The sequence below is a fragment of the Biomphalaria glabrata genome, chromosome 2, assembly GCF_947242115.1.
Source record: "Biomphalaria glabrata chromosome 2, xgBioGlab47.1, whole genome shotgun sequence".
In the NCBI taxonomy this organism is placed as follows: Eukaryota; Metazoa; Mollusca; class Gastropoda; family Planorbidae; genus Biomphalaria; species Biomphalaria glabrata.
The window spans coordinates 65,190,973-65,201,693 of record NC_074712.1 but is presented as its reverse complement, the minus strand read 5'-3'; positions in this window follow the sequence as shown (position 1 = coordinate 65,201,693).

The window sequence follows — 10,721 nt, the reverse complement described above, 5'->3', positions numbered from 1 at the left end:
CATGGGTTCAGCTTTTATATAAAAACACTAAATAACTCGGTCAAGATGAACAGTGGACTTTATTACACTTGATAGCGTATATCATATATTTCATTTTCTTTTGTTGTCTGGATGTTTAAGTTGCAACATGTGAAGTTTGTAAAAATAATGAATTCTTATGTTTGTATAGACATTGTGACTTTAAGCACCACTGAGATGGAGATATCAATTATTTAATTTGGCAACATTTACTTTTTTTTCCTTAGAAATTTTGTTTTTGATAAAATGTTTTTTAATAAGTTTTAGAATTAATTATCTTGTTTTAACTGTAGGGGATTAAACTGTGAACCTTACCAACATTCATGTGTTTAGAAAATTCATTAAAAAAATAGAGAAAAAGATAAATGCAGCTCTTTTTTTTTAATATTCTATTATTTTACTGTTTACACAACCATGAATAAGATGGATATCATTTGTATTTACTTTAACTAATAGTCACATTTCAGGGTTTTAAGACATGATCTTGAATATTGAAATGCCATTTCCTTTCATTAGACTTATTCTTTTCTACAGATTGTTGAACCAGTCATTCATTGACAGTTGTTTATAGTAAACAAAGGAACAAAATGAAGACACAATGTCCAGATGCATGAATTGGAGATTTAGTAACAAAAGAAAAAGAACCTCATATGCTGAACATAAAACTTAATGGTTTTTATATGCTCTGTAAGTTCTTTATTTACAAAACCTCCATACAATAACGTTGCGTTAATCATTAAAAAAAACATCTCCATAACTCACTAACAAAACATCACTGTAATCTAGTAATAAAAGTTTGCTCTAGCCCAATGAGAAAATAGCATTTTTTTAAATATACATATGTTATAAACTTGACTTTTTTTTTCTTAGCTAAATCACTTTTTAACTTGTCTTTCTGTCTGTGCCCCTAAAATTTTGCTATGAAAAAGTGCTACTAACCCATAGCCAATACGTTATGTCTGGTACTTTTCTATTCCTCTAATATTAAATCTGCCGCTGTTGGGAAACAGGTCATGTCCCACAGGACATGCGTGACGCAACTATAGTCACAATATACAAGAACAAAGGGGATCGGAGTGACTGCAACAACTATAGGGGTATCTTTCTCCTCAGTATAGTGGGCAAAATCTTTGCTAGAGTGGCACTATCCAGGCTGCAGGTGATAGCTTCTAGAGTCTACCCAGAGTCTCAGTGTGGATTCAGGAGCGGTAGATCCACTATAGACATGATATCTTCTCTACGACTACTGCAGGAGAAATTCAGAGAGAGAGACAGACCCCTTTACATTGTTTTTGTTGATTTGACTAAAGCTTTTGACATGGTCAGCAGAAGTGGCCTTTTCAAACTCCTGAGGAAAATAGGTTGCCCTCCCAAACTACTGAAGTTAATTGAGTGTTTTCACGAGGAAACTAAATGTACTGTCAAATTCAATGGAGCCCAATCAGCACCTTTTGAGGTTTGCAGTGGTGTCAAGCAGGGATGTGTGCTCGCACCTACTCTGTTTGGCATATTCTTCTCCTGTCTACTGCATTATGCGTACAGCGACATAAACGAAGGTGTGTTTCTCCATACAAGATCCTCTGGAAAACTAATGTATCAAGGCTGCGGGCAAAAACCAAGGTTAGGAAGCTACTCGTCAGGGAACTCCTGTTGATGCAGGATGATGCAGCTATTGTGGCTGATTCTGGTATTCAGCTACAGTCCATGGTTGACAAACTATCTGCTGCTTGCCAGAAGTTCGGCTTAAACATCAGTCAAAGCAAGACTAAGATACTTGTCCAAAACACAAACACTGCACCTCAAGTAAGCATTAATGGCCAACCACTAGAAATTGTTGATCACTTTTGTTACCTTGGCTCCATCATATCCAACAACACTCTACTGGATAAAGACATAAACAACAGGATAGCCAAGGCAATGGCCACCATGTCACGGTTGCAGAAAAGAGTCTGGGACAACATATTGCTGACTAGCAGTACTAAAGCCCTAGTCTACTGGACCTGTGTGTTGAGCACCTTGCTGTACGGAAGTGAAACATGGTCAACCTACTCATTACAGGAAAAAAAGCTGAATGTCTTCCACCTCCGATGCCTAAGGCGGATCTTTAAAATAAGGTGGCAAGATAAGATAACCAATGAGGAAGTGCTACATAGAGCAGGATGCCAGGACATCCGCTCTGTTATCAGCAGCAGACGCCTTGGCTGGCTTGGCCACGTTCGTAGAATGCCAGTAGGTCGACTTCCACAGGACATCCTGTATGGCGATCTAATAGAAGGCAGGAGAGCCGCTGGTCGCCCACTTTTACGTTATACGGATGTATGCAAACGTGACATGAAGCTCTTCAAAATCGACACTGGGAAGAGGTGGCACTGGACAGATCCACATGGAGAGAGAGCATAAAGAAAGGGTCACAGATTGCAGATGTCATACACAACAGAAGTAGAAAGAAGGGTGAAAATGCAATGGCGCCTGGTGATTATATATGCCCAACCTGCGATCGCAGCTGTGTATCAAGGATTGGCCTCTTTAGTCACACAAGAAGTTGCAAAGGGAAAAGATCGTCTCTCGAGACGTAAAATGCCACAGACAATATTAAATTTAGTAGTTATCAATATCACTAATACAGTCGACATGATTGATTCAGTCAACAACCAGATCAAGAGTCCAGAGCACAAACATCAAAGTGGAAAGGAAAAACTAATAAAACATCAAAAGTTGTGTATACAAGAAAGCTACTGTAATAAAGAAATCAAAATGAACACTTGCTGGTATTAGCAAAGCTCAAGACAATTAAAAAATGCCCATGATATATTATAGTTCAAGCAGAATAAAAAATGATTTTCAATTAAAAAAAAACAACATTTGGGCATTCCTTCAATATTATTACATCCTACCCCAAATCTCCTTTAGGATGGCAGGGTATGAAACTCTGGACAATCATGGTAACATTTCACCCATCATTTTTTAACTCTTTTTGTTAATTTATTTTGTAATTCAGTATTTGATGATTTAATATATTTTATCTCAAAAATGTATGTATTGATTACAAATGTTCCTAATTTGAATCTTATTGTATCACCAGCAAAACATCAAATCTTGCGAAACCAGAGTCCTATCAATGGTCTTTTTCCTTCTATTGGATCTGACAAGAATACAAATAGAATAGCTCATGTTCAGGATTCTATTTACTGTGCAGTTGCTGTTTGGTCACTGGCTCAAGTTTATAAGTATTTCAGCTTTATCATTTCATGTTTGGTATTTTTAGCTGCTGCCTTTTTTTTTCAAAGTCTGCCACTTTTATATTAATAGAAACTCACCTAGCACTAGTAGGGATAGAGATTTCTAAATTGAAAACCTCAAGTGGCATTAACTCCATTTGTTTGCGTTTCATAAGGAAAGATTTATGTGTCAAAAAAATTAATAGGTATTGAAGCATTTGGGATACATGTGGTATAGGGTTAAAACAGTTTATAATTATGTTTCTTTTTTTTCCAATATCAGGGTTGTATATTTCTTTTTTGACTTGAAGTGTGTATAATTCCTAATTCTAAACTGGTTTTAGTTAGTTATTATCCTCTGGTATCTACTTTTGGTCAAAGTGTCTTCCAAGTAAAGATACTGCAATGGTTACAAATAAATTGGTTCTCAAACACCAAACAAAAATCTACCCAGAAATAAGTTTCTTTATTAAACTATGAAACATAATTTCATTTCAGTCAGATTTTCATCAGAATAGATAGCAATCCTTTGTTAGTCAATGTCTCACTGTAAGTCAGATGCCAGGAGTGTTTAGTTGTTTATGATAATAAATATTTCAGCTAACAAAATAACTTGGAAAAAATTAAACCTTAAGATTGTGTTACAAAGATTTATTTTAAAGGTTAGGGTCCATTTTTTGGTCATAATTAATATTTAATTGGTGCATGTTGACTTGAAAATTAGTACAGTTTTGATGACTAATTGAAAATTAGTATCTTTGTATGCACATAATTAATTACTTGATTATTTCTATCCAGAAAGATTGATGATGACCAGGGCAGTATCATTAGTTGGGCCAAGCTGATGATAGGTATGTTGCAATGTTGGATATTCAAGTTGGCCTCCTTCAGTCTTAGAGTGACTATGGTTCATCTCAAACACTTTTCCATGTGCAATGTTGGATATGACAGGCAGATAAAGTGAGTAGTTTGTTTACAACCAAGCATAGAATATCATTGCATATCAATATTAAAATCATATTGTTTTGGTCAGTGCATAAAATAACTAGGTTTGGATTACTCCTGGGTCCCAGGGTCTGCACGTAAATTACTTAACAATATGCTTTCTTAGTTTGGAAATCCAAGACATGTGCAGCTCTAAAAAAATATTTATTGGTGGTATAAAATTTCTCTACAAATCAATAGTTGGCTCTTGGGGGAGTTACCACCTTCTACCAAGCGCGTCCCCAGGTTGCAGATAGGGGAAAGACCCTTAGATATAAGGGTTAGCTGTGAATAGCAAATAAACAGCCATGGACCAACTGGTTTGCAGTCATGGAGGATGAGATGAAGTATTCCAGTGGTTAGAATATTTACTAAAACATCTCAGAAATCCAGGGAAATGATTGCAAAAAGCGAGTATAGGGTGCTCTAACTCTAAACCCGGGTAGATGAAACTTGTTAGCTAGGGATAGCAGTTCATCTAGGAGAGAAAACTGCCTTGCAGATGATCTTGGATGATCAAAGGCTATGGGAGCACACCCAGAAAGAAAAGCAGGCTGAAGTCGGAGTCAATGGGCCTCCTGGCGCATAACACATTGACACTAACCTCATCTATGTTGGAGTTCAGTAACCATTCTAATAGATGTGGTGTCCTGCCTGTGGAATCCCGCCGTGCAGGTAGAGGGCCCGGCTCTCCGCCTTGAAGGAGCCCACACAAGCGAGCTGGTGGTTCTTCTGTCTCTGCTTGTGGAGCCAGGAGCAGGGACAAGAAAGTAAAAACTACTGGCCAACACTCCAAGACCAAAAGTCTAAAAATCTTACAATGGAACGCAGAGGGCATCCAAAAGAAAAAAGAAGCTCTAAAAATATTTCTGCATGAGAAAGAAATTGATGTAGCTTGCATCCAAGAAACTCATTTGAACAGTAATCTTCGTTTCTCCACTAGAGGCTACACTTGCATCAGACAAGATAGAGAAATCAGACCCAAAGGAGGAATCCTAACCCTCATTAAAAATGACATCCCTACCACAGACATAACTATGCCCAACTCCTCAGAATCAGAAATAATGGGAACTAAGCTAATTCTCCCAGATGGAAATATTAATCTATTTAACTGCTACTTCCCACCAGACAAGGAAATAGAGATTGACCACATACAAATACCTGACCAAGAAGACTGTCTAATCTTAGGAGATATGAATAGTCACTCTCAGAGCTGGGGATACCCAGACCTAAATGCCAGGGGAGAAGAAATTGAAGAATGGCAAGCAGAGAACAGACTTATCTTGCTTAATAAACCTGAGGATAAACCAACCTTTTTCTCAAGAGCCTGGCTAACATCAACCACTCCAGATCTAGCCTTTGCAACTGACAACTTATCCAAAAAGTGCACCAGAGAAGTTGCAGACCAGCTAGCCACCAGTGACCACAGACCCATATTGATCAGTATCGATACCTCCTTCAAAATATCAGAAAACTCCACCATCCCCAGATGGAAATACAAAAAAGCCAACTGGCACCTATTCTCAAAGCTCACAGACCTATACACAACTTCAATAAACTGCAAATGAAATCAGGTTAATAAGTCATTCTCAGCTTTCTCCAAAGCAATCCTCCTAGCAGCTAAGGAATCAATTCCTAGAGGAGCAAGAAAAGATTATATCCCCAACTGGTCTGATCACCTTCAACAACTCCACAATGCCACTATTGAAGCCAGAAACACAGTAGAAAATAACCCTTGTATAGAAAATAACATAAATCTAAAAGCAGCTAACGCAGTTTTCAGGAAAAATTACCTTTCCGCCATGAGGAAAAGTTGGCATGAAAAAACAGAACAACTAAACGTAGATAGAGACGGCCACAAACTCTGGCGTATAGCCAAATGTCTCAACCAGGAAGAAAACAGAACAACTCCTATAGTAATAGAAAAGGACAACAAACCCCTGAAAGGCCAAGAAGCAGCAAATGAATTCATTAAGTTTTTCCAAAGCGTAGGACAAATACAAATTAATGAAAGTAGAAATAAAGATGTAAACTCAAAAATACAAGATAAAATTAAAGAAAACAATCCAGCTTACTCCTTGGGAATGACCACTAATCTTAAAATGAAGGAACTAGATGAATCCCTAAAAGTCCTCAAACCAAAACAAGCCCCGAGCCCAGACAAAATATCTAATGACATGCTTCTTCACTTGGGTCCTCAAGCCAAAAGAAAACTGCTACAAATATTCAATGCTAGCTGGAAATCTGGCAGAATTCCAAACATCTGGAAAAAAGCCATTATGATCCCTATACTAAAGCACGGCAAACCAAGAAATAAACTGGATAGCTACTGTCACATCAGCCTCACTAGCTGTACTTGCAAACTGATGGAAAGAGTGATAAATAGAAGGCTGACATGGATCCTTGAGTCAAATAACCTACTCACTGAAGCCCAGGCTGGCTTTAGAAAAGGCAGATCAACAGAAGATCAAATTGCCTTCATCACACAAGAAATAGAAGACGGCTTTCAAGAAAAGAAACCAACAACAATTGTGTGGGTTGACTTAGAAAAAGCATTTGACAAAGTCTGGGAACAAGGTCTCTTGCTCAAGCTAATCCAGCATCACATATCCCACAGAATGTACAACTGGATAAAGGAATATCTAAATAATAGAAAAGCCTTAGTTTGCATGCAAGGACAAAGAAGCCACACAGTGGGTATAAAAAATGGCGTCCCCCAAGGAGGAGTCCTATCCCCAACACTGTTCCTAATATTCATAAACGATCTAAATCAAAACCTACCAAGAAAAGTTAAAAGCAGCATGTATGCAGATGACCTTGCCTTAATTAGCACAGAAGAATATGTAGGAACATCGAAATTTCGATTACAGGATGCTCTCGATATACTCAATAATTGGTCCAAAGACTGGGGCATGTCCATTAACACAAAAAAGACAACATATACCATATTCTCACTGTCAACAAAACAACAAACAATAATATTAGCATTAGATAAGGAAGCTTTAGAAAAAAATGACAGCCCTACATATCTTGGAGTCACCTATGACCTGAGACTAACCTGGAAAAACCAAATAGATAAAACACAGAGTAAAGGTATCCAGAGACTATCCCTCTTGAAAAAAATAGCTGGCACAGATTGGGGAGCTAATCACAACATCCTGAAAAAGACCTATACCAGTTATGTAAGACCTGTACTAGAATATGGTGCCTCAGCATGGGGCTCAGCAGCCCAAACCAACCTAAGAAAAATAGACAAGGTTCAAAATATTGGTTTAAGGATTATGACAGGAGCAATCAAAACAACACCCATAAGAGCTATGGAGGAAACCGCTGCCCTGATCTCTCTGGATGAAAGAAGAGATAAAAATCCTTTCCCAATTCACTAAATTGGAAACCTTGGAAAGGCACCCACTCAGAACAAAAATCCACAAAACTGGCACAAAAAACCGTCTCAAAAGGACCAATTTCTTACAGGAATCTCTAAACCTAAAAAAGAAACACCAACTTGAAAAAATAACTCTGGAATCCTCGATACACTATAACGAATCTCTACCCTGGGACGAAAGCCCTCTTCCTACTATAAGGGACCATATTGAAAATATAAAAAGAAAATCTGATTACAGACCAACAGAGCTCAAGGAAATAGTGAACTGTTTTCTACATACCAATTACCCTAGCAATCAGTGGATCAGAGTTTACACAGATGGCTCATCCCATAAAGCCACCACAAATGGAGGAGCTGGAATACTTATCGAATGGCCAGATGGAGGAAAACTAGAAAAATCCATTGCAACTGGAGAGCTCTCTGACAGTCACAGAGCAGAAAGGGAAGCACTAGCACTAGCTGCTACCATGCTAGCAAATCATCCAAGTTCCCCTCACAGTCATATTGTCTTGCTAACCGATGCAAAAACAACCCTCCAAAGCTTGCAAAACTCTTCTTATTCCTCTTATATTAAAAACCTCAGAACAGCACTTACAAAGCTCAATAACAACAGCAAAAAAACTGTTATTCAATGGATACCAGCCCATATACAACTAGAAGGAAATGAGAAGGCTGACACACTCGCCAAGAGTGGGAGAACTAACTCTCAAATAAACTCTGCACTCTATCCAGAAGAAATGAAGAAATTAATTGTAAACAAAATAAATGAGAAATGGACGATCTCTCATCCAAATCACAAGAAAGATGACGCTTACTATAAGCTATCCCGACAAGACCAACGTCTAATCTTTCGACTCAGGACCGGACACAACAGAATGCGACAACACATGCACCAGAAGCTCAAAATTGGAACCAGTGAAATCTGCCCATGTGGAGTATCATCAGAGAATGCCGACCACGTCCTCCAAAACTGCTCTCTTTACCAAGAGGCCCGTATAAGACATTGGCCCCAAATCAGCCCAATAGAAAGAAAACTATATGGAGAGCTCCCTGATTTGGAAACCACTGCGCAGTTCATCTCATGTATTGGTCTAGTCATATGAACACTCCAACATGACAATGAGAACGATGAAGAAGAAGAAGAAGTAGTTGGCTGCATTATTAAGTTATCTTTCATTAGATATTTCTCAATCAAATAGCATTATTAACTTATGTGTCTTTAAATAAAAAGCACATTCATCATTGTTCTCAATTAAATGTCAAGTAAAAAGTTTCTCCATGGTAACAAAAAGCATATAATGTTTTCTAGTAGACTTCAAATTTAAAATGTTTCCAGTTGACATGAAATAGAAAATCGTACAAACATAACCTTAACTATTTGACAATAATGAAGATAATAAATTGAATGAATAATTTTGTCTGAATATTTTAGTGTGTTAAGTAAATATCAAATTTAAACTAGATTTGAGTACAAATGTTTTTTCTTTTTCAAAGGTAGAAAAGTTCAAATCCAATTAAGTCCAGCATATGCCCTGCACTCTACATTGGATCTTGTCACTGGTTACCCAGCATACAGAGGCAAAGTATAAGAACATTTGCAAGTAAGTTGTTTCTTGGTCATCAGGAATCTGTAGCCAAAGACACAGCCATGTAGAAAGATAAAACTATTAGTAACCTAATGTAAAAAGCAAAAGTTACATGGATAGTGCATGAGTGCTTGGACATTGATTCTAATCTAAAAATGAATAATCCTAAAACGAGTCAGTAAATTAGTTATGTTACGAGCAGATGAGACTCTTAATCTTGATTAACAAACAATAATATGTCAATTAAATTACTCCATTTTTCGGTTTCTTCTCTTCCTATTTCAACACAAATTTGCACCTTTCCACATTCACACTATGCTGCACACATAACAAATTACCTTACAAGTGAACAATTCAGCAATATACAGAGCATATAGGATAAATGCCTGATGGAGGATGTCTTACATCCCTGAGTAGATAATAGATCATGTGCCACCAAGCAGACATAAGACCTGTTTGATCAAAATGGATTTTTTTTGTATGCCATTTGTCAGGAGTTTAAAAAAAACACCACCACAATGTTTTTCCAATTTAATAAGAACAAAAATAGAAATGCTATTTAACCTATATTTCAGATAATAAATGAACACCTTTGATTTGGATTCCTCAACTCAAGGAAACATACCAATACTAGAACAGTCTTAAAAAAACAGCAGTGAGGCCAACAACTAGGTCAGTGAAACACTAGGTTTAGAGACTTCAGGATCAAAAGACATTTAGCATTGCAACAAAAGTACATAAACTAAACAGTAGATTAACAATTAAAAAACAAAACTTGATAGAATGCTCAGAGAGACAAATAAATGATTTCTAGTTCTTTAAATTCTCAATTAATCTTTTTCAATCATGAAATGAGTCTGCCAAAGTTAGCCAATTTCATAATACAATTATGCTAACTGTACACCTGCTTTGGACTGATGGCTCTGGGTTTAAAATCTGTCTGCCACAATCCTCTCCCATCCTCCATGAGGTTTGGGATGAGAGGAAATAGTCTTCAATTTTCTTAAGTCATTAAGTGACTAATTAACATGAGCAATTCAATATCATTTTTAAAAAGTCTGCTGATGTGTTTGACTGATGCAAACATTTATATACTTTAAGTGTCATTAACATGATCAGTGCTTCCCTCTAACAATCTCTATTTATAACGTTTTTGAAGTAAGGTCTGTATAGTATAAGATAAGAAGATAAGATATAAAAAAGAAAAGCTTATAGCTTTAAATGTTAAAATTATCAACCAAAATCTTAAATCTACAACAAAAAAAATAATAAGTTTAGTGTTTTACAGTGTAAGAATAATACAAAACAAATCTTTAGCTTGTGATTAATTTGTGAAAGATTGTCCCATACTAAAGAACTGTGAAATGAAATTAGCATTGCTCTTCTATAATATTAGTGCAACTCTGAAAGACACTTCAGAGAGTCTAGTTGACTAGATTAAAACTGTTGTGAGAGACAACATGACCTTTCTTTTCACTGGGAAAGATCATGACAGATGGAAAACCTTTTCATAGTTATTTCAGGTTGACA